Raw genomic sequence first — 26,110 nt, forward strand, 5'->3', positions numbered from 1 at the left:
CTTGGCAATTTGTTTCTCAGCCTTCTGTATAAATGATTGCAAACGTGGGCATTACACTATATCAACTGAACTGAAACTGAAGAATCAAACCGCCAACTTGAATAAGTCCATAAAACGCCATGCAGAAACACATAAATAACACCAACAACTCAAAGAATGAACTTTTCCTAAGACATGCATACGTGATGGGTTATTGGGGACGGGTCCGGCCTGGAAGTGGTTTTCGCAACTAGAAGGTCTGACTAGACATGATCAAAGGATCCTATCTTGAATGGTGAAAATACCTTCCCCATGGTATCTTATCAATACAACGCCCACAGTGATAACCATGCGCAACCACGACTCTCCCAGCCATCGGCAAAGTCCACTCGGGCCAACTGTTCGTCATCGTTGTACTGTAACATCACATTGACCTTCAAGCTGAATCGGCCATATACATCGTCGATGTGGACCCAGTGAAAGTGGCCCAGCCTACATTCCCAAGCAAACATTAATAGGATGTCATGAAGGAAAAAAGTAAAATTTTTTAAAAAAAAAAAATGAAAAAGGATAGAAGACCAGAAAAGAAAACTTCGAAATGATCGGCAGTTACATAAATTTAAATGTACTAACCAAGGCCCAAGCCTGAGCATATGCGCCATGGGTGAATGTGAGGAAAGGTCTGCCATCAAAATAGCCGAAAAAAAATCTACTGTTCGATGCCAGTGGAATCTTCCTCATCACGAGCAAGGCTTCGACACTGACCACTACCGCTATGTTCAGCATGACTAGCACAATTGCCAAAATGGGATGACACATCGGATGGATACGAGGAAATCTGAACAATTGAAATACCTAAAATGTGTCATCAGTAACCATTTCCATTATCGAAGCTTTCGACTTATATGTAATAAGGAATTGTGGAATAAAGAAGTACATGCATTCACTTGACGAGCAATTGAAATCTTTTCAACGTACGCCGTAAGTGCAATTGAGTCTCCATCCATTATCTCAAGAAGCAATGCTGACCTTCCCGAAGCTATAGTTCTTGCACAACATATGATTATCCCTTACTCAAGTAAAGTGCACCATACACCCATCTCGATGGAACTGGGTCATTCGGCTCCTTATTAAGATGTTCAGCATAGCTGTCTGCGAATGGTTTGGGCAGTTCACGATACATATATATGTATGAAATGACAAATAAGGCAATCATAGAACCACTACTCCAAATATAAGACATATGTTGGACAAAAGAAGTTGCACTATAATTACCATATGCTTGTGCCTCTTGGGGACCACGATAAGATACTTGGAGGAAGAAGGTCCGGGTGCAGCACCAACAGAAGTCATATTGATTGGATAGCAATCACTAGTGCTATGGAAGAAGAATGTGTTAAGTTAAGAGTGACCCCTACTAACCATAATATGACTGGCTTACATAGTAAATTTCTTCACATGTGGCTGATTTCCTTTAGGTGTTTGCTAAGCATACATGTGGTTAGTAGTCTGTGCAGCCACTGATAGGGAAATTGGTTCGTAGCTGAATCAATGAGCACCGACGAAAGAAACTTTTCTTTTTATAAAATAGATACATCTATACATATAGTTGTCATTACAAGACATTGTCTGTTGAAACCACTAGACAAACTACTGACATACTTGACAATTCACACTTATCGACGCACCTTTAATGTACAGACTACTATCTCTTATTCGGAATAACTTCTGCTTTAAAGGGAGTTGTCTATACAGAGGACTATTATTTGGTCCGATTTCACAGATATAAGTGAACCGTGAGTAGTAATGCTTTCTGATTGATGTGGTCAGCTCATGCTGATGTTAGCAGCTCAAAACAAGACTATGCAACTCAACTGCTCCAACACTGATTCAGTCCTACACATAAAGGTTTGTACAACTTACTGTATGGATTTTCCATGGGAATATAAGCTGCACAGCAGGGAGATTCGCTCTGAGCTAATTCACAACTCAGATGGTTGCTGTTCTCGATAATCTTCCAGGCATGATCTAAAAGAAGCACCCATGCAGGTTGGTTGGTACTTTTTCAGGAGCACTGCCGCCTCGAAGATAACCATATGTATAAGCACTACGACGTGATCAGTTATTGGAAATGTGGACAGCCGACAAATCACATTGATGGATGGTCATTTAAGCAAAGCACACTGCCCCATATAGCTTTGCTGAATGAGTTCTCTCGCACAGTGGCCGTCTGGTCATCTGAGAACAGTGGTCAGAATCTTTTAGAGCAAATTGACAACAGTATGATGGTGGTTGTGCTCCAATGCAGCATCTTGTTTAATCCCCATACATATGCACACGCACAGATATATATATATATATACATACATACATAAACTACAGAGTACGCGTGGAATATATGCTACCACATGTCCCTGTTCTCTCATTTATGATAAGACATTCTTAAATAGAGTAAATTGACAAATTGGTCCTCTAAATATGCATGTTACATCAAATCTGACTTCAAGAAATTTTTTACATCAAATTGAATCTCGAGAGATCAAGTGTACATCAAATCCGACCTCAAGAAATTTTTTATATCAAATTGAACCTTAAGAGATTAAATGTACATTAAATCCAACCTCAAGAATTTTTATACGTCAAATTGGATCTTGAGAGATTAAGTGTACTTCAAATCCCTCTTCCGATTGAAATGTGAAGAAATTGTAAGAAATACCTTTTTAAACCAGACATAAATGGGGAATAATAAAAAAAAAATAGAAGAAAACAATCAAACAATTCCACATTAGCTGTTGAATGTCAAATTAGATTTTTTCTTCCATTTTGGACGGCATTCTGACGGAATGTCGGATTTGATGTACACTTAATCTTTCAAGGTTTAATTTGATATAAAAAATTTCTTGAGGTCGGATTTGATGTACACTTAACCTCTCGAGATTTAATTTGATGTACACTTAATCTCTCAAGGTTCAATTTGATATAAAAAATTTCTTGAGGTCGGATTTGATGTAACATGCATCTATAGAGGACCAATTTGTCAATTTACTCTTCTTAAATAATATACTGCAGAAACATAGATGGTGATGGTGTAGTTTGCAAGGCACCTTGCTATTTAACAAGCGGCCTCGAGTTCGACTAAATGGCGTCCTGTTTTTCTTGCTTTTGTGTCGTTTTTTACTTATCTTATGGAAAAATAAGGAAAGGATAAAGAAGGAAGCATAGGACCAAAAGTAGCCCCACTGGAGAGGCACATCAATTTTTATCTCTTGTGCGGAGTTTGCGCCTCTCCAGCACCTTGGTTGGTGTTTGTGTTTTTTTCCCCCTAACTAAGATTCTTTCATTCACTTTTCTTGGCCTTACTTGTTTGGTGTGTACGAAAAAAATAAAATTGAAAAGAAAAGAGAATAGTCGGGGCTGCTATCGTAGATTGATGTTGAGTAGATTATTCTTAAAATTTCATTTTCAAATGGAGCGTCGTTTAACCGAAATGATGTTTAGATTAAATTAAAAAGAACAATACATTAACTAAGAAGTACATCGTAAATCAGCATTCAAAGTGATGTGGATACAGTGGATGGACCAACAGTAGGACCGTACAACGTCAAAAAAATGATAAAAAAGGGACCAAAGAAACACCGACAGAAGAACACAAACACATATCATCGTATACATAGGCAGGATGGGGATAATGGGGTGGGGTCATCGAGATGGGTCATGGATAAGGGCGTCTTCCTCGCATGGCTGTCGAAGGAATGGGTCATTTGGGATAGGGTCTGCGTCCATGCATCTTCTATTCAATGGTAAATACCCCATCTCCTTTGTAAGTTATCATTACGCGGGAGCGCATGAGGTAACCGCACTCAAGAATGACCTGGTCCCGGCCTTGATCAAACTTATAGTGGTCGAAACGACCGTCGGGCTTGAAAACTGACTCTATTTGAACATCCTAGCCAACCCTATATGGGGCATTGTATTTCCCAATTCCAGTCATGTACCAAAGTGACATAATATGTATTTTCTCTGAAGGCCTATGATACAGTCGGTGACACCATACAATCAAGTAAATTACTAAAATATCTAGTAAGTTACTTGGACTTTTAGTAAATTACTAAATAGAGAAGTAAGTTGCACCAATTTTAAAACAAATTACTCATAATTTGAAGTAATCTTTACTCGCATTTTTAGTATTTTACTTGATAATTTCCTAGTATTTTCCACTACAACTGTCAAACCATTTGAGTTGCAATGGAGAGTGGAGTTTATGAGAAATAACATGATTAACATGACAAAGGGGTCATGTTAACACATTTAATACTTTTAGTTCAAGTGATTAGTACTTTAGGTTAAGTGTTCAGCATAACTCCTAATTGCACCAAGCACAATAACAGCCACTAATCTTTTTGTCAAAGGGAAATTCCATTAATTAACATAAAAAAAATCGTAGAGATATTTGAATATTTGAGACCACTTGTTAGGTAGTTTCCCGAACATATTTCATCAGTCCCAAGTAGAGAAGCCATCACCCCTAGAGTATAGATAGCAAATTCACTAATCTTCGATGTAGCAGCACTAGGATCAAAAGCGTATCAAAATCTCTAAAAGAACATAAGGGCTTCCCTTGATTGGGCAGTTGCTACACATAAGCTTCGTCGAATTCCATTTCCAATTTCTATATGGGAATCGGAGCTGATATGTTTGTCGATAGAACCAACCACAGCGCAATCCTAAGCATTCAAAAACTATTATTCCTAATAATATTGGAACAATCCAACTCATTCTTCATTATGTCGATTAACCAATAAATAGCATGTCCAATATTACATGAAAAGGAAACCAAGAAATATTCTAGGCCTAATATCTATGGCTGCCAAAAATATCGAATAGCAAATATATAGGATTCCGTAATATACAACTATTCAATCTAAAATATCCATAATACTCCCCCTCAAGTTGGAGGATGAAGATTGCGAAGAATGAAGCGGAAGCGATCTCGACCAGAGCCTTTGTGAAGATATTTGCTAGTTGAAGTCTTGTAAGCAAATAGTCGGTAGTCACGACACCTTACTTGAGATGCTCATGAACGAAATGACAATCTATCTCAATGTGCTTTGTTCGTTCATGAAATACAGGATTAGCTGTAATATGCAACGCGACTTGATTGTCACATAATAACTGAGTTGGTGTAGTCATATGTACTCCAAGAGAAGAAAGAAGACTTTGTCACTAGATGACTTCACTAACAGTTGCCGCCATTGCTCAATACTTTGCTTCGGTAGATGAGCGTGAGACTGTGGTTTGTTTCTTCATTTTCATGAGACCGGATAGCCTCCAAGCATAATGAAATAACAAGAGGGTCAAAGGACAACTTGCCCAATTCGAATCACAAAAAGCTTCAAGCTCGAGTGAGGTAGGTCGCAGGAAAATCCCCTGACCAAGAGATTGCTTCAAGTATCGAAGAACTCGCATAGCAGTATCCCAATGGTCTTAGCGTGATTCTTGCATATACTGTGCCAAAATATGGAGAGAATAGCTAATTTCTGGCCTGGTGATGGTCAGATAAATAAGCCTCCCAATCAGATGTCTATACTTAGCATAATCTGATAATAAGTCACTAAAACTCGTGGACAATCGATGATCCTGCTTCATGGGAAAAGGTGATGGACGCAATGCCAATATACCACACTCGGTCAAAATATCAAGAACATACTTTCATTGACTTAGAAAAATGTCCAAAGTCCATTTTGGTGACTTCAATGGCAAGAAAAAATTTCAAGGGCCCTAAGTCCTTCACGTGAAAGCACTTATCCCGATAACCCTTGAAAAAGAATCATAGTGGCTAGCACTGTTGCCCACTATGATTAAATCATCTACATAAACCAATATGCCAAGAAAGATGGTACCTCGAGTAAAAGTAAAGAGTGAATGATCCGCGCCTAATTGAATGAACCCATATTGTCAGAGTGCATCGGCAAACTTCGAGAACCAATTCCTTGATGCTTGACGTAGTCTATATAAAGATTTGAAGAGCCTACAAACATTCCCGTTCCTCGAAGTAGAGAAACCGGACGTAATTCCATGTAAACTTCCTCGTCTAAGTCCCCGTGCAAAAAGGCGTTATTGATGTCCATCTGATGGATTTGCCATTCCCTTGCTATTGCAACTGTCAATAGGCATACGCACGATTACCAGCTTGGCTACTGGTGCAAAAGTCTCATGATAGTCTACTCCCTCCACCTGTGTAAAGCCCCTTGCAACTAATCGAGCCTCATAATGTTCTGTGCTTCCATCAGCCCGACATTTCACCTTATACACCAACTTGCATCCAATAGGATGTTTACCAGGAGGAAGCTGGTCAATTATTCACGTTTTATTCAATTCTGGTGCGCAAATTTCATTTGCCATTGCTATTCTTCATCTTTGATCTTGGACGACCTCCTGATATGATGTGGGCTCTCTGTCAGAATCAATTGCAGTTATGAATACTTTGTGATGATCAGAGATAACCGCTTTGATTGCCGCAAATTCACTTCTAGTAAGACATCCTTCTTATCCATGCTTAGTACTTGCTTTTTTTCGTCATTATTCTCCCCGATTCAAATTTGAATTTTCCAAGCAAGAATCCGTTTTAGGCGAGTCTTCCAATAGTGGCTAACTCCCTCTCTCCTCCAGATTTCGGCCCATATGTTTTGCCGAGCCACTCCCCCTCACTTCCAGTTTATGACGCAAATCCTCCTCTGTTCGGCTTGTCTCTGAAATCTTCTGATCTGGACTGGCCCCGTTTCTGGGCCTCACACTCTTCCTTTCTTTTCTAGTTTTGGCCCGTGTGTTCTCCTGTCTGCCCAGTTTCGAAAAATAGTTGGGCTGGACTAAAACCATCTCTATCATTGGGCCTTTCTAGGCTTGCTGGGCTACCGCGTGTCGAGTTCGAACTCCTCATAAGAGTTGGTAGGCAAAGCCTCATTGAAAAACAGTAGACCCCCTTGTCTCATTTGCTTCGGTTTTGCATTTTTCGCGGTTAAGGGAAAAATTGTCTCACAAAAATGAACATCTCTCGACACAAATATTTGTCGATTCTTCAAGTCATAAAGCCGCCAACCCTTCTTCCCATGGGGATATACGATAAAAATACATTTATGATACCATGATTTGAATTTATCCTTAGTCCGTGTGTGAGAATAACATAATGACCCAAAGACTCACAAATTCGAGTAGCTAGGTGGTTTGCCGAAAAGTACCTCGTGTGGGCTTTTGTTGTCAACTAAAGACGATGGGGTGATATTTATCAAGTGAACGACAGTTGACACACATTCATCCCAGAACCTTGTTGGTAACGAGGCCTAACGCATGAGTGCCCGAGCAACATTGAGGATATGCCGATGCTTCCTTTCAACCTTGTCACTCTGCTGCGACGTATCTGTACAAGACTTCTGGTGTACAATGCCATGTGTAGAGAAAAAATCTTGTAGCTCCCTTGATAAACTCTCACATTATCACTTCTTAGAATTTTAATTGTGCGATCAAATTGATTTTTAATTAACTTGTAAAGATCAATGATAAACCGCCAAGCTTTAGATTTTTCTTGCAGTAGATATAACCACACACCTCGACTAAAGTTGTCAACAATGGTTAAGAAATAATTGGCTCCATAACTAACCTTAATTTTTTATGGCCCTCACAAATCACAGTGTATTAGTTGAAATGGGTACTCAATTTTATTCATACTCAAGTGAAATTATGAGGGTGTCTGCTTCACTCTAAGGCATATATCACACTCCCAATTACTTCTTTCGCCAAAATCCAAATTAATACCATTCAATTTCATCGTGCGAGATGGATGACCGAGCCTCTGATGCCATATGTTCGCATATTCCTCTATGATTGCTTGACATATTTGCAGTACGGTGGCCACTCGCCTCAGATAATAGACTCCCCTCGAAATTCACCCACTCCAAGGATCTTCCTCGAGGTGCGATCCTGAATAACACATAAATTGTAGTAGAATGCCATGTAACAGTTCATCTATTTTGATAATTGTGCAATGGAAATTAGATTGCAATTAAAAGTGGGCACATAGAGCACATCAGTAATTTCCATCAAGTCTGCAACCATCACATTTCCCATTCGGTTGGCTTATACCATGCCCCCGTCAGGGTTAAATACTGGTGCTCTGCCCTTGATTGGAACCGATCTTGAAAAATTTTCAAGACACCCTGTCATGTGTCTCGAAGCTTCTGTGTCAAAAATCCATTCATCCTGCAAAACTACAAAATTAAATTCATTACCAACAAGCCGGTTTGGATCCATGGTGTCCTGTGAGAGCATGAACAACAATCGTTGAAATTTCTGATCAAGAAGGGCCTCCAAACATTAAGCCCGTGATCCATTCCCTTGGCCCGTCTGGACTGCATTTGCTCGGTCTGGGCCTCGTTGGAATTGGGCTCTCACTTGTGGTCCACTGTTCTACCTAGCATGTCCATGTCCGGGCCCTTTTCCTACATTGGGTTTGGATTTGGAGTGCCAAGATGGGTATCCAATGAGAGCCCAACAACAATTCCTCATGTGGCCTATTTTTCCACAATGATTGCAGATTGGCTTCTCCTTTGAAAAGCTCTGGAATTACTGTTTCCTCCTCGCCTGTACTATGTTTCTTCCTTGGCGAGAAAGACAGCCGATTTAAGGACTGATTCTCGAGCACGTGAGACCAACTTCTGATTCTTGGCATCGGCTCAACACTGAGAATGGTGGACCAATCGTGTTAAATTCCGGGGTGAATCCCATGAGAAACTAGAAACATTTCTCCAACTCTCGCTGTGCTACAATCGTGGCACTTGCCCCGCAGCTACAACCAAGGTGTTCCAAGTAGAACTCTAGCTCATCCCATAACAATTTCAATTTATTGTAGTAATCCCGAATGCTCAGCCCTTCTTGCTTGAGAAGGCTGATTTCGGTCTTGATTTGAAAAACCATAGATTGATTGCCCTCGGAATATCTCTCCTTGAGATTGTCCTACAAGCTCTTGGCATCCACGGCATATGCGATAGTGGCCTGAAGACTTCCTTCCATGGTATTAAACATTAACGCCAAGATCGTAGAGTTTCACCTTTCTTACCTTTCTCTAAGGGGATTGTCATCTCCCAATTTCACGAGAGACCCACTAATGAACGACAGCTTGTTCCTTGCCCAAAGTGCAATTAACATGACCAGTGACCAAGTCAAGTAGTTGTCGCCGTTGAGAGTGCACCCGATTACTTGGGCTCCCATGCTATCTGACGACGTAAGGCAATATATTAGCGGGACCTCCATATTCCTCACTGAGTTGTCCTCTGCCTCCTTACTCTTAGATGAGTTAGAGTCTAGTCTCGGAATCTTCTCATCATCATTAACATCTGATGTTTTGAAGTCAGAAAATTTCAATCGGTCTAGGAGCGTAAGCGCTCTGATACCATGATAAGATTGGAACAATCCAACTCATTCTTCATTATGTCGATTAACCAATAAATAGCATGTCTAGTATTACATGAAAAGGAAACCGAGAAATATTCTAGGCCTAATATTTATGGCTACAAAAAATATTGAATAGCAAATATACATGATTTCCTAATATACAACTATACAATTTAAAATATCCATAATTATTTTGTAGATAAAAAGGTGGTAAATTGTGATGCATGAGAAAAAATTATGGCTCTATACTTAAGGATATGCCACGAGGAAGGTGGACAAGCTAGAGGACCTGCCTAATCAAAGATTGAGGCCGTCTTTACTTTTGAAGAATCTCCTATAAAAATAATCCAATTATTTAGAATTTTTTTTCAAAATGATAAAAAAACATATTTACCTATCAAAAAGTGGAGCAATTTTAAAAGAATTTTTTCTTCTCCACTTTTCTAGTTCATTTGGGATTTGAAGGACTTCTTTTTTGTTCTCTATACTTCTCACTCGAGTGGAGAAATGGAAAACACGGTCCTCCTAATGAAGGATTGTGATGTCCCTTTTAGTTTTTTTTTCCTACTTAATTTTATTGCATTGAGTTTTGATGATGATGGGAGCTTTAATCCCATGCCAACTTTCCTTTTTCTATAATTGCATTATTCTCTCTTTCCTAAATTGATTTAACCATAATTGAAACTTATGAGTTAGTGATATACCTTATTACAAAAAACAAATCTAAGTTTTTCGAATTATTTCATCTAAAGATCCATCTATTTGTTAATCTGTCCACATCGTTTCTAACCCAACTAGCATTTCCTTCAATAGGGATTTCGATTTCTTCTAACAAGGATCCATAGTTATCAACTAGTGTGTCTTTTTCCATCAATTAGGGATCCAAGTTTACCCCCATATCATACCAGTCCCTAGGCACCACTCGAACAACACCATGCCAACATAATATACTTGCTTTTATTTGAGATGGTAGCACAAATAGATCATCCTTGCTTGTCAACCGACTCAAATTCACCAATATATTTCCAAAATCATCCTTCTTTATTCTTCTTGGATGAACCCTATTACCTTTCAATGATACTACCTTTCTACCATCCTCATAATCTAACTCAATTAATTCATCCAAGACTCCAGAAAAGGTAACATTTCTTGAAATTGGATTTTTATCTCTAGCACTTGCCAAGCATGTCTCCGCAATCATGACATCTCCACTACTTTGAGTTTGTTTAGAATCCTCACAGTTCTTGGGGTAAAATTTACAACCATTATTATGGATATTTCGAATTGTACAGTTGTATATTAGGGATCTTGTATATTTAATAGTCAATATATTTGGTAGTCTTAGATATTAGCCCTAGAATATTAATTGGTTTCCTTTTTATATAAGACTACATAGTCTATTTACTGAGTTAATCGTCATAATGAAGTTCGAGTTGGATTGTTCCAATCTTCTCATGGTATTAGAGTGCCTACGCTCCTAGATCGATTGAAACTTTTTCGACTACGAGATGTCTAATGTCAGTGATGGAGTCCAAGGACGGACACTGGCTCGTCCAAGGACAAGAAGACAAGGGACGGCTCAGTAAGGAGCATGGAGATTCCACCAGTATATCGCATCACATTGTCGGATAGCACGGGAGTTTAAGTAATCGGGAGCACTCTCAAAGGCGATGATTACTTCACATGGTCACGTGCCATGTTAATTGCATTTCGGGTATGGACCAAATTACCTTTCATCGACGATTCTCTTGAGAAACCGGGATAGGTTGATCCTCTAAGAGAAAGATGGGATAGATGCAATTCTACGCTCTTAGCATGGATGTTCAACACCATGGAAGGAAGTTTGCAGGCCACGATTGCGTATGCAGTAGACGTAAAAAGCCCGTGGGATGATCTCAAGGAGAAATACCCCTGAGGGTAATCAATCTTGGGTTTTCCAGAGCAAGATCGACATCTGCCTCCTCAAGTAAGAAGGATTAATTGGTCAAATTATTATGCCAAACTGAAATTGTTGTCGGATGAGCTAGAGTTTTATCTTGAACATCTGGGTCGCAGCTGCAGAGCAAGTGCCACGATTGCAGCACAACGACAAACAGAGAAATCATTCCAGTTCCTCATGGGACTTACCTTCGAGTTTAATACAATTTGGTCCACCATCGTCAGTATTGAGTTGATGCCAAACCTAAATAAGGTTTATAAGATGGTTGCGAATGAGGAACGACAGAAGCTGGTCACACATTCTCAAGAATTTGTCCCTGAATCGGCAGTTTTTCTAGTAAAAGGAGAAATAGAGCAAGGGAATGCGGGAACCAACAGGTTGCAACGCTATTCGAAGGGAAGACCAACCTGCACTCACTGTGGCATGATGGGCCACTCGAAGAATTCTTGTTAGGCCTTATTTGGTTGTCCATCTTGGCACTTGAAGTCCAAGTCCAGTGCGGGAAAGGGGCCAAGATAGGGATAGGCCAAACAAAGCAGTGGGCCGCGAGGGAAGGCCCAAGTCTAGTGAGGCCTAGACCGAGCAAAGATGGTTCAAACCGTGTAAGCGAATGGATCATGGGCTGAACGTCTGGAGGCTCTCCCCGATGAACAATTCCAACGATTGCTGACCATGCTTTCATAGGACACCATGGATCCTCATCGACTTGTTAGTAATGAATTTAATTTTGCAACTTTGCAGAATGAATGGATTTTGGACACGGGAGCTTCGAGGTATATGACGAGGTGTCTTGAGAATTTTTCGACATCTCTTCTAATTAGGGGCGGCGCACCTGTTTATAACCCTAATGGGGGCATGGTAGAAGCCACCAAAATAGGAACTGTGATGATTGCAAAGTCTATTGAGATTATTGACATGTTTTATGTGCCCATTTTCAATTGCAATCTGATTTCAATTGCTCAATTATCAAAGGAGATGAATTGTTATGTGACGTTTTGCTCTAATTTATGTGTTATTTAGGACCACACCTCGAGGAAGACGCTTGGAGTGGATGAACTTCGAGGGAGGGTCTATTATCTAAGGCGAATGGCCACCGCACCGCTAATATGTCAGGCAGTCGTAGAGGAATCCGTAGATATCTAGCATCAAAGGCTCAGCCATCTATCTTGCAAAATAAAGTTTAATGGTATTGACTTGAATTTTGGAGATAGTAGTAAAAAGAAGTGTGATGCATGTCTTCACAATTTCATTTAAGTATGAATAAAGCTGAATACTCATTTCAGTTGATACATTGTGATTTGTGGGGACATATAGAATTAAAGCTAGCCGTGAGGCAAACTATTTCTTGACTATTGTTGACGATTTTAGTCGAGGTGTATGGTTATATCTGCTATGAGAAAAATCTGAAACTCAACAATTTATCATTAATTTTTACAATTTAATCAAGAATCAATTTGATCGCACGATTAAAATTCTGATAAGTGATAATAGGATGGAGTTCTTGTCAAGGGAGCTACAAGATTTTTTATCTACACATGGCATCGTACATCAGACATTTTGTACGGATACGCCACAGCAGAATGGCCGGGTTGAAAGGAAGCATCGGTATATTCTTAATGTAGCTTGAGCACTCATGTTTCAAGCCTTGTTACCGACATGGATCTGGGGCGAGTGTGTCTCGACTGCCGTTCACTTGATAAATTTCACCTCGTTGCCTTTGCTTGACAACAAAAGCCCACATGAGGTACTTTTCGGCAAACCACTTAGCTACTCGAATTTACGAGTCTTTGGGTCGTTATGTTATGCTCACATACGGACCAAGGATAAATTCGGGGCAAGGTCTCGGAAGTGTATTTTTATCGGATATCCCCATTGGAAGAAGGGTTTGCGACTTTATGATTTGAAGAATCGACAAATGTTCGTACCATGCGATGTTCGATTTTGCGAGACAATTTTTCCTTTTGCCACAGAAAATGGAGAACCAAAACAACAAAGAAGAGACAGCTCGCTGTTTTTGGATTAAGCTTTGCTTGCCACTTTCCAATGTCCTTATCAAGAATCTAAGCCTAACACATGGCAAACGGACCGATTTAGTGGGTCACCATAAAAACAAATCAGCCCGAGCCGGTCCAAACGAGCTGGAAAATGAAACAATTCCAGCCCCAGACGACAGCAGCAGCCAAGCCCAGAGACAGAAGAAAGGCCGAACGACGGAGATGGGTCCAGTCCAGCCCATCTTTTTTGGATATAGGCCTAGTAGAGGAACACGTTGGCTAAAGTCAGGAAGCGAGGGGGAGTGGGTCAGCATTGGGAGAAATGGGAAACTCGCCTAAAACGGATGTTTTCTGGGGGAATTTAGAGTCGAATATGGAAGATAGCGACAAGAATAAACAAGTATCCAACATGGATAAGAATAATGTCTCGCCAAAAGTGACTTTGCGGCGATATGAACGGGTTTCTAGTCTTCCCAAACATTTCAAAGACTTCATTGTTCACATTGCCCGCCATGAGACCCATTTTCCTGAATCATCCATCTCCTCCGACTCCTCAGGTATGTCCTATCTTATTGAAAGATTTGTTGATTATCCGAGTATCTCTAATCAACACAAATTATTCCTAGCTGGAATTGATTCTGACAGAGAGCCCACATCTTATCGGGAGGCTGTCCAATATTGAAGATGGAGAATTGCAATGGCAGAAGAAATTCGCACTCTTGAATTGAATAAAACTTGGACAATTGAACAACTTCATCCTGGTAAACAACTCTATCAGCTTTAAATGGGTGTACAAGGTGAAGCGTTGAGCCGATGGAAGTATAGAGTATTATAAGGCCCGACTAGTTGTAAAGGGCTTCACCTAGATAGAGGGAATTAACTATCATGAGACTTTTGCACCAATGGTCAAGTTAGTAAATGTGCGATGTTCATTGACAGTAGCAGTAGCAAAGGAGTGACAAATTCATCAAATGGATAAATAACGCCTTTTTGCACGGGAACTTAGACGAGGAAGTTTTCATGCAACTACCTTCGGATTTCTCCACTTCGAAGAACGGAAGTCTGTGTAAGCTCTGCAACTCTTTATATGGACTTCGTCAAGCATCGATGAATTAGTTCTCGAAGTTCGCTGACGCACTTTGACAATATGAGTTTATTCAATCAGGTGCAAATCATTCTCTTTTTACCTTTAATCGAGGTAACATCTTCCTTGGCATGTTGGTTTATGTGGATGATTTAATCATAGTTGTCAATAGTCCTAGCCACTGTGACTCCTTTAAAGGCTATATGGATAAGTTCTTCCGCATAAAGGACTTGGGGCCCTGAATATTTTCTTGGCATTGAAGTCACTAAGCTGAATTCTAGTCTTTTTATCAATGAACGAAAGTATGTTCTTGACATCTTGACTGAGTGTGTTATGTCGGCATCGCTACCATCACCTTTTTCCATGGAGTAGCGTCATCAACTATCCACGAGTTCTAGTGATTTGTTATAGGATCCAGCTAAGTACATGTGTCTAATTGGAAGGCTTATATATCTGACAATCACAAGGCCAGAAATCAGTTATTCCCTTCATATTTTGGCATAGTTTATGCATGAGTCACGCCATGACCATTGGGATGCTGCTATGCAGGTACTTCGTTACTTGAAGCAATCTCCCGGTTAAGGGATTTTTCTGCCTACCTCTCTCGAGCTTGAAGCCTTTTGTGATTCGAATTTGGCAAGTTGCCCCTTGATCCGCCGTTCTATTAGGGGTTATTTTATTATGCTTGGAGGCTATCTAGTTTCATGGAAAATGAAGAAACAAACCACAGTCTTTCGCTCATATGCTGAAGCAAAGTATTGAGCAATGATAGCAACTGTTAGTGAGATTATCGGGTTGCGAAATCTTCTTTCTTCCCTTGGGGTACAGATGATCGCACCAACTCGATTATTCTGCGATAATCAAGCTGCACTACACATTGCATCTAATCTTGTCTTTCATGAATGAACAAAGCACATTGAGATCGATTGTCATTTCGTTCATGAGCATCTCAAATCATGTGTCGTGACTACCAACTATTTGCCTACAAGATTTCAATTGGCAGATATCTTCACAAAGGCATTGGGTCAAGATCGCTTCCACTTCATCCTCTCCAAGTTGGGCATAGCAACCCTCATGCTTCAACTTGAAGGAGAGTATTATGGATATTTCGAATTGTACAGTTATATATTAGGGATCTTGTATATTTAATAGTCAATATATTTGGTAGTCTTAGATATTAGCATTATAATATTTTATGGTTTCCTTTTTATGTAAGACTACGCAGTATATTTACTGAGTTAATCATCATGATGAAGTTAGAGTTGGATCGTTCCAATTTTCTCAACCATTGATTTCAATTCCCTAGCAAGCTCATTTGGGCCTCATGATAACCATAAAATATCCTCACAAACTTGATCCTGTTGAACACGATCACGAAACCAAGAGGCGAAAATCTTGACTATGTGCTTGTGCTTCAGCCCAGGTTTGATTCCCACTTAACTTACCTCATGTTCCATGCCTGCCTTTTCTAATTAGTAAAAAAGATATGCAAAGTGACATAAACATTTACTTTCAACTTACCGCAGATAAGAAAAAATCTCTTCGCAATTGAACAGGACATATCGACGGGCCTAATCTACCAAGTACTTGTCCAGTGTCAAAAGCTCACCTCTTCCTAATGGATCGACCTTTTGTGAGAAAATCGACAAGCTCGATATGTCAGAATCATTTCGAACATGGGGGCCAAACTCATTCAAGCACTTGGAGCAAAAATTTAAGCATTCTTTTGACAAGCACCCCTCTACAATAGAACCCTCTTGACCACTTTTATTACGCACATAAAGCTTCAATGCTATCGAAAACCTATAAAGTAGAAATAATGTATTTGAAACAAATATGACTGCTTTTAATTACCTATTTATTTTCATACATTTATATATTTATATTATCAAGCATACCTTTCTATCTTGTACATCCATCGGTATTGGATTAGGCAACCAAACTTGGCCTCCTCTACTAAATGAATTGGTAGGTGCACCATAATATCGAAAAATGAAGGAGGAAAAATCATCTTCGATTGGCAAAGGGTTACAACTATATGGGACCCTAACTGAACAAGCTTTTTTACAATTAACACTTTGTTGCACAAGCTCTTAAAAAATATGCATATTCTACTCGAAGCTGATACAACTTCTTTTAGCAACACTTTTCTAACAGCTAAAGGGAGTAAATCATGCAATAAAATGTGGTAATCGTGGGTCATCAATCCTGATATCGTGCAACTTTCAAGACACACCTTTCTTGATAGATTTGAAGCATAATATTAGGGAATTTTACCCCCTTCAGGATTATACAAAATACATCAGCTTCTTCCTTAGTCATGGAAAAGCATATAGGAGGCCACAACATTCAATTTTGTTCAATTTCGATGGGGGTGAAGATCAGCCCTTACGCCCATATTTTTTCAGGCGAGAATTCAATTCATCTTTTGTTTTCTTGTCAATGGCCAACAATGTCCCTATCACCATATCACAAATACTTTTTTCTATATGGATTACGTCCAAATTGTGGCGTCCAATATGGGAGCTCAAAGAAAATACTTTTCTTCTTCGACAGATTTTCTTCTTCCGCCTCACTTCCTGTACGCTTTCCTATCTTTCGTTTCCTCACATTTTGTAGGGTTATTACTATCGAAAAACTTCAAATCTTTCGAGATTGTTGATCATGTTAGAGGAATAAGAACCGGTCTCAATTCTCTATTTCCATTAAAAAACCTTTGGTTATGTCGCCACCTATGGTTAAGTGGCAGAAATCTCTTATGCCCCATATAACAACACTTTTTGCTGTACTTTAACCTCCGAGAACATGTATCCTTATGGCAAGAAGGACATGCATATTTTCCTTTTGTTTTCCGTCCAGATAACATTGAATAAGCAGGAAAATCAGGTCCACAAAAGTGACGCATGCAACTTAAAGGTTTTACCTGTTGATACATCATATGTCTCCACCCTAGTGAACCGTAACTCTTTCATCCTCGATAAATGGTTGGAGGTACATATCAATTTTATCTCCAGGAGACAATGAACCAGGGATGAGTAAGGACATGATGAGATTTTCTTGCTTTAAGCACTTCCATGGAGGTAAAATATACGTGACTAGCATTACCGACCATGTACTGTGCTTAGTGCTGTACATGGCTCTAGAGCAAATTCACAATAGTTTTGATCAAAATGTTGCCACGCTTCAGAGTCTGCTGGATGTCTCATTATACCGTATGTAGTGCGACCTTTTACATGCTATCTCATTGCTTCAGCAGTTTTTGGAGACATATAGAACCTTTGCAGCCTCGGTAACAAAGGACAATGCCACTAGACCTTGCCAGGGATTTTTCTTTTCTTCATTGTTAAAGACCGTCCATTTCTTCTCTTAATTCACTACAATGTTTACATGAATCTAGATCTGAATCTTTTTTCTAGAACAACACGCAGTTGTTTGGACATGGATGAATTTTTTGGTACTCTAATCCCAAGGGCATGTTTGGTTCACTAGAATCCAGTTTTCCTTCCCCACGTATTTCCATGCGGAAATACACATTTCTTAGTTTGGGAAGCCAATTCTGCCGAATAGGAATTCCCAATCGGACATCCCATAGCGTTCATGTTGAATAACCATTCATCCCATGGACATGGAGAATAGCTACTCCCCATTAACCTCTCATCAGGAATAGAGGTGAAGACCCAAAAATACCCTCCAATTACAAAGCTGAAAACCTAAAATCATAATTGTTTGTTTTATCCTCCATCATAGCCAAAGCAAACCCTAGAGCACGATCTGCACAAAGACCTCTAATGGCCTTGACGAAGACTAGATCGATGTTGGGATCGTCAATCTAGTTAATCAAACTGCCGAGTACTCGAGATCCACGGTGGTATCGTCGATGATAAACCTCTGAAGATCAAAATTGACGTTGGGATTATTAGTCATCTTCTCTTCTCATCGATCCAATTTCTTCGAGAACTATCTTTCTTCCTCCAGCATCATTAGCCACTCCTTCAATCCTTGTTTTGCTGACCCCCCACTGCCTTGTCGCTCTCGAGGCTTCAATTGTTCCCAAGTATCTGTTTCTCCGGTCATGATACTGTACATATTGTTTTCTCTTCTTTAGGGGAGGACAAAAATAGACATTACAAATGTATCTTCCTTAATAACAATCAGCATAGTTTACCTAAAAATTTGATCTTGATCATTTTTTCTTCTTTTCATTTGAAGGTTGTATCTTCACTGTGCTGAATTTTTTGTTCTCTGGTTCATTTATGTGTAACACAAGCCAATTCTTGTTCTTTCTCCTTTGTTACTTTTCATGCTTTGTTTACATATGCTAGCTCCAGATATTATGCAATACTATATGGTGTATTTGAATCCTTTTTGCAGTTATGGCTCACTTGAGTTTGCAAAGTAAGAGCAAGAAGAGGAAAATCGTTGTTCTAACTGTGTGTTTCAAATTTGTACTATATTAAGAAATTTGATGGGCCTATTATTAAAATTAGATGCTCTATATGGCCCTAAGCTAAGCATTAAGTCGTACAAGTTAAGCTATTATGTCAAGAGGGATCATATTAGGAGGCTTGCAGATGCGGATGACATGACCTGTGCTGAACAACTTAGGATGTATAGAAATGCATTTTTCAAATTGTGTCATATGCTTCAAGATATTGGGGATTTGAAAAGTATAAGGAATATGAATGTTGATGAGCAAGTGACAATGTTCTTGTATGTTTTGGCTCATCATTTCAAGAATCGAGTTGTTAAACACTAGTTTGGTAGATCGGGTAAAACTGTAAGCTGATATTTCCACAATGTTCTCAGAGCAACTTTACGTCTACAAGCTCATTTGTATAAGAAGCCCCAACCAATAGCTGCTAACTCCCTGGACCAGCGTTGGAAGTGGTTTAGGTAGCCAAACTAATGCCAAATTAGGGAGCTAATATGGTGGTAACACTATATTTTAGTTCTTGTAGAATTGTTTAGGTGCTCTAGACGGGACTTATATAAAAATCAGAGCTCCTTTAGTTGATAAACCTAGATATAGGACTTGTAAATGTGACATAGCAACCAATGTGTTAGGAGTTTGTACTCCATATATGCAATTCACATATGTTTTTCCTGGATGGGAGGGTTATGCAGCTGATTAGAGAGTATTACGATATGCTCTTTCTAGAGAACATGAATTTACTGTGTCTATTGGAGAGTATAATAATTTTTTGACATTAAGAATATGAAAAGGTAAGCTTAATAACATACAAAGTGATATAGCTTTTCCCCCCTCTTAATATAGGTTGTTATTATCTCGTTAATACTAGTTATACAAATTGTGACGGATTTTTGACACCCTTTAGAGGTCAAAGGTATCACCTCAATGAGTTGCATCAAGGACATAAATCGAGAAATGATGAGGAGCTTTTCAATTTGAGACATGCATATGTTCGTAATGTTATGGAGAGATGTTTCGGCTTGCTTAAGATTCGATGGGCCATTCTTAGGAGTCCGTCATTTTATCATGTTAGAGTGCACAATGAAATTATAATTGCTTGTTGTGTACTTCATAATTTTATTAGGAGAGAGGTGGCTTTTAATCCTATGGAAGACCAACTAAATGAAATAGTTGGTGACAACCTTAATGAGGATGTTGATCATATTTTTGAGATTCAAACATCAAATGCCTAAAGTAATTGGAGGAAGCAGTTGGCAAGTGAGATGTTTAATGAGTAAAACTCCTCGACTTCTTAGTTATATGTTGTGGCTGGCAGTTCTAATGTAAACTTTGACGAGTAGTTTTTCTTTTGTTTCGGGATTTGTATGTAGCATTTTGATTGCTTTCTCAAGACGATGTGGATAAACTTGTGCTAAATAATTATGTAGATTTCATAATTATATTTTAAGATGCTTCCGTTGATTTTTATGATGATGTCATGAATCTATTTCAATGCACGTATTTATAAATTTATGAAGTTCTTATTTCCCCTTTTATATGTACATATATATATTTTTCATGCATATATTCACTTAACACAGCTCTTGAATATATTATTATTTAATCATTGTACAACAATTTATAGCATGTATATGCCCTTGATATAGAAAATGAAAGGGAGATCAGCTATGTTAATTTCCAGGTGACCAAGTAAGGCAAAAGAAAATGGACTCTGGCTGAGGATGCATCCCTTATATCTTGCATGGTTAATCTCAGGAATATGGGCACCCACAATGCCGCACAATATTTAAGTCGAGCTACTTGCCAGAACATGAAAAAATGCTTTGGGAAAAGTAGCCAGATTGTGGTATAAAAGTGAGACCTCACATTGAATCTCGACTAAAGACATTGAAAAAAGAATGGGCTATCATGTGTGATATGATGCTAAATACATCAGGCTTTGGATTGGATTCAACACGTAAAATGGTAACAGCGGAAGAAGATGTTTGGGGGGCTTATTTTGCGGTAATATATTTCTTGTTATATTTATCTATATGTAGATTGATGATGTTACTAACGCTCTCATGTTTCTGTTTTCAGACTCACAAAGAAGCCGCTCCGTTTAGACTTAAAAGTTTTCCCCATTTCGAAGGATTATCTTTGATATATGCGAATGATCAAGCTACTGGAAAGAATGCTCAAGCTGTTGATTATTGAAGATATGACAAATGAAGAAGCTGAGGTTGATATTTACAAAACAAAATGAATTTACTAATGCGAATACCCTCACATCAGAAGACATTTCTCGTGCTCATCTGCCACTTAGAGAGGAATCAGGAAGTGCTTCTTCAGATGAAAGAGGAAAAAGAATCAAGCTGACTTATCAACAATTTTCTGAGGCCGTGAACACCATGGCAGTTGATATGAAAAAAGCTTGTGTGATGCTCTCAAAGAGTTTTCACTCTGACATTGTTCAATAAAAGTTCCTTGGACTTCTGAGAGCACTTTGTGGTGTTGATGGCCTTACTTCAGTACAAGTGCGCATGGCCATTCGAAAGTCTGAAAAACATCCGAATGAAGTCCTGCTATTTTTTTGTACTGACCCTGAAGATCACTTGGAAATGGTTCCAGATTTTCTTGCAAATGATTAAAGGAAGACTACAAGTTGAACTTCTTCGTGGAGGTTTTTTGGGCTCTTACTATTATGGTAAAAATAAAATTGCTCTAATGTTGAAATAGTAGTTTAGTTCTTTTTTGCAATAATAATAGCTGTGAAAGTGATTTGGTATTTTTTTTTGCAGCTACCTTTTGAGTGGTGTGATAACTGGTGCAATGAAAGAAGCTATGAAGTTTCTTTGGTGTCACTGCTCCTTTTGTGTTGGTGGAAGAATGGAGTAAAATTGGCAGTGATGCTTTGTCAAAGTATAGAGCGAAGCAATGTACCATGCTGGTGGTGTTGTCGGAATTATGATTAGTATAGCTCCTATACCATTTGAAATGTGTACATAGGTGCAGAAATGACGTAATTGTTTTGTAAACTAATCACCCCTGAGCATTAATTCTTATTATTATTAGGGGTAGAACATTAGTTATGGTGTAAAACATGGTAACAATTTTGTATATAAGCTTTTACAGTTAATTTAGTGTTGTTTTTTTTATCGAAATATATTTTATGTGGAGTTTGTTCTAAGCTAGGTTATTTATCATTAGAGGCACCACCCTTAAGTGATCATTATTTTTATTAATTTATATCATTTTCATAAAAATTAAAATATTAAATTTTCTTCTAATAGTAATTTCTATTACTAATTAAAATAATTATTAATAATTAATTATTTAATTAATAATTTACATTAATTTTTTATTAAGAGAATAATTTTTATTAATGATTAAAATAACTATGCTTATTAATTTATTAAAATAATGTTTTCTAATAATTATTATTAATAATTTAAAAAATAATAATATTATTATTAATTTTTATTAAAATAATTACTTTTATTAATAATTTAAATTTAAATTTTCTTTAATTAAAATAATTACTTTTGTTAATTATTTAAAATGTTTATTTTTTATTAATTTAAAAAATTATCATTAAAGCTATCTATTTATCATATTGAAGGCTATTAGTTTGGCATGGGAGTATTTTTGTCTTTTTGTTGTATTTCTCTTCTTTCCATTCCAGCCAACTAAATTTAAGAATTATAATTCTCAGTTTTATTATTTCCTCCAACCAAACAAATAAAATTTTATCAAAATGTCTAATCTATTCTCTATCTATTCTAATCCATGTCTATTATATTTTGTATCAATTACATTCCAGTGAACCAAACGTACCGTAATGTCTTCATCATGGGTTTTTTTTTTCTCGCCGTAAAGCCGTTTCGAGCCGGAATAACAAATAAAAAAAACCGCCATGGCTTCAACTTGGCTTCCTCATCTTCCTTCTTCAAATCCGCCTCGCCTTTCAGATTCCTTTATGGACCGTTTAATTTTCCAAACCGATTTTATGATTTTAACTCTAACTTTAACTCTACTCACTACACAACAAAAGTTAATAACACAATTATTACATTTTCATTTTTTTCAATTTTTTTAACTATTCAATTCAATTTTTAATAATAAATTCTCTCAACTATTCATTACTTTTTCCACAATTCAACAATACAATCATTACTTTTTTTCAACTATTCATTACTTTTTCACACTTTTTCTCATAATTCAACATCACAATCATTACAAACCAATTAAAATAAAAAATGAACGCAACTCAACTCTAAAACCAAACACACTATTAACTATTTATCTTATTCTTTTTGGTTTGTTATCGGTGTAATAACATTATTATTAGGAGCTCCTTTAGCTCTGGCTCAAAACGTTTCCCTTTTGCACTTTTTAATAAACTTCAACAAATCCACGAATGATCTGTTACTTCAACCGTGCAACACCTTCAAATGATACAACTTCACGAGAAATGAGAGTTTATAGAACTTGCTAAGCATCTTCCATCAAGGCATAAAACTTTTTAGGCTTTGTTTGTGAATAGAGTGGAGTTTAACTCCACTGCATTTCAAGTATAAATAATTATATTTATTTGGGATGTTAATGATTGTGTTGTTGAATTATGAGAAAATGTGAGAAAAATAATGAATAGTCGAGATAATTTAGTATTAAAAATTGAACTAAATGGTTAAAAATTTGAAGAAAAATGAAAAAAGTAATAATTGTATTATTAAATTGAAGATAAGTGAACATAGCCTTAGTATCCCTAATGGGCTCATTTCTATGATATTGTTCGCTATCATAAGAGGCCCCTACTTCGTCAAAAACTCCAAATGCATTATGAACCATTTCAAATATATTATCACGTTTATTTATTTCATCTTATCTTTCAGCACTACCATACGAGTCCCCTTCATCTAAACCTTCCCCATGATATACCCATTCCATGTAATTATCAACAAATCCATCACATACCAAATGGTCATATACTTCTTTCATATTCATCCACAAGCAATTGCATCAATTCTTGCATGGACACAAGATCTTGTCACCTTGACATGAGTTAGTAAAAGCAAATTCAATGAACTTCTTGACACCCTCTCGTAAGCGTCACTCGATCTTAACATTTGCATCCAACCTTTAACCACAACCATTTCACGTCCTTTCTTTAAAACTAAAAGCATGAAAACAAGAGCAATAGTCCATTAATTCCGAGCAAAAATGTGAAGGAGATATAATAAAACATGAACGTGAGCCATTACAAACCTCTAAAAAAGAAAAAGAGAATTCATCTTTCGTTCCGCTAAAATATATCAATCAGCAGCCCCCAAAATCAGATTCATCTTTTGTTATCTCCCCATATAATTCAGGCCAATTTTAGGTGAGAAATTAATAGGCACATGTTCTTATATATAACCGAGCAATTCACTTCCTCAACCTTCATTAGAATAAAACATGTTCCACATATGCCAGATTTAAAGCGAATTTTCGACATGAGATATATTCAGGCAAAATAATCCATAAATGACTTATCAGCATACTCTTGCGGAGAACATTCCAAAAAAAAAAAGCAAGTAAACGAATAACATGAAGATGCAATAAGATCTGTAGAGCAAAAGCAATCAAACCAAATTATAGTATCATGGCATAAGCAATTCCACAAACACTTAAAGTGCATGAAAAATTAGAAATCGAACTACAACAGAACTAGTACCTTAACCTTCATATATGAAGCTCAATCTCTTCAAATTTGCCTGAATTTGAAAAAAAAAATTCCCAGTCGGTACAGCTCTGATTTCAGTGAGATACTGAGAAATTGTACAAATGACGGCAGGAATTGCGAAATAGAGAGTCCAAGAGAGAGAGTGAGGGAGAGACGAACCTGTAGATCAACCTGCTGAGAAGAAGTCACCAAACGACGGTGGCCGTGGACGGAGTTTTGATTGTTAGTGAGAGTCGGACTTTGTTTCAATCAGGCAAGCTCTCACAGGGAGCAATGTGAGTCGTAAGGCAGTGCGAGAGAGAGAGAGAGATGCGAGAGCTAGACGATGAACGGGGAGACACCGGTGAGAGGCTGGCGGCGATGAAAGATCGACGCATGAAACATTTCCTTTTGCATGTCTGGTTGGGCGGAATCCGGATTCGGTTCCGGCCCAATTCCTTCAGAATAAGAGAGCCCGCGATTGGTTTCTAATTTGGATCAGAATTCGAAATCCAATTCCGGCCCAATTCTGTATGGATCCGGATTTAGAACTTCCCCATAAAGGTCAGATTTCGAATTCTAACGAATCTAACCCACCAAGAATAAGTCCAAAACTCGAAACACCCAATGTGCCCTTCACTATTCATTAAATTTACGATTTTCATCACTCTTCTCAACCCCACAACAGCCGCCTGCTACCGCCGCTTCCGATCGCCGCCACCGCACCGTTGCACCTTTGCCTCAACTTTCGATGCTCGACCGACCTCTCCAAACCGGTCTCGACATGGGGAGGCCAGATCTGGCCTCGTCGTGGCATTAGCTCATGGGCATGGGTGAGATTCGACCCCCATGGGAGGGTCTGTCAAATATAGGGTTTTTATCCGAATCCGAACTCATTGTTCCCCGTCACTCCTGCCATAATCATTTCAACCCTTTTAGTTTGCTTTCACGACATCATTTTCTTCACTGGTGCATCCCGAATTTCTTGTTATCTGCTCCATCTTTTATGATTGTGAGTTCGGATTACAGGAGAAATTCTCGTCGATTCTCGGGTCTCTTGCATGTCTGGATCTTGAGTATTTGAGTGGTTTCGATCCTTGCGGTTTCAGTCCTTGTGGTATGTATGGTATGGGATCACCGTCTCATGGCTATATGCCGCTGTTCATCGAAGGAGATGAACAGTAGTTTTTTTTTTTAATTTTCATTATTTTAATTAAAAAGAATAAGGGTATAACTGTCAAACTAAATATAAAATTTCTAGTCTCAGTTTTGCTATTTCATTCATCCAAACAAACAAACAAAAAATTAGGAATTTCAATTCTATTCCGCTCAAATTCTATTCTTTATCAATTCTAATCCTTTTAAAATTCATTCCAGTGGATCAAATGCCACGTGAATTCTTTATGTAGCAAGAAAACAAGGTTCAATTTGAGTAAATAGGCAATTTGTCCCTAACTTTTGAAGGTTACATCAATTTAGTCCATTATATTTTGGTTACATCAATAATGCCCTTGAGTTTTGAATTGTTATATTAATTTAGTCCATCAATGGTGCA

General features: G+C 38.1%; 1 long non-coding RNA gene across 5 annotated transcripts; it reads right to left on the reverse strand.

Annotated features, from left to right (window-relative positions):
• LOC116200032 lies at positions 1-25,895 on the reverse strand. Of its 5 annotated transcripts, XR_004155646.1 has the most exons (6): positions 24,736-25,890; positions 24,568-24,607; positions 1,903-2,217; positions 1,255-1,357; positions 613-1,131; positions 1-471 (listed from the first exon to the last, which is right to left on the reverse strand). It is a non-coding gene; the product is annotated as an uncharacterized LOC116200032 (long non-coding RNA). The 5 variants fall into 5 exon arrangements; XR_004155645.1 differs by having other exon boundaries at positions 613-817; positions 958-2,217; positions 24,736-25,893; XR_004155644.1 differs by having other exon boundaries at positions 1,255-2,217; positions 24,736-25,892.
• Between the last annotated feature and the right edge of the window lie 215 nt (positions 25,896-26,110).

Source organism: Punica granatum, chromosome 3, assembly GCF_007655135.1.
Source record: "Punica granatum isolate Tunisia-2019 chromosome 3, ASM765513v2, whole genome shotgun sequence".
NCBI classification, from domain to species: Eukaryota; Viridiplantae; Streptophyta; class Magnoliopsida; order Myrtales; family Lythraceae; genus Punica; species Punica granatum.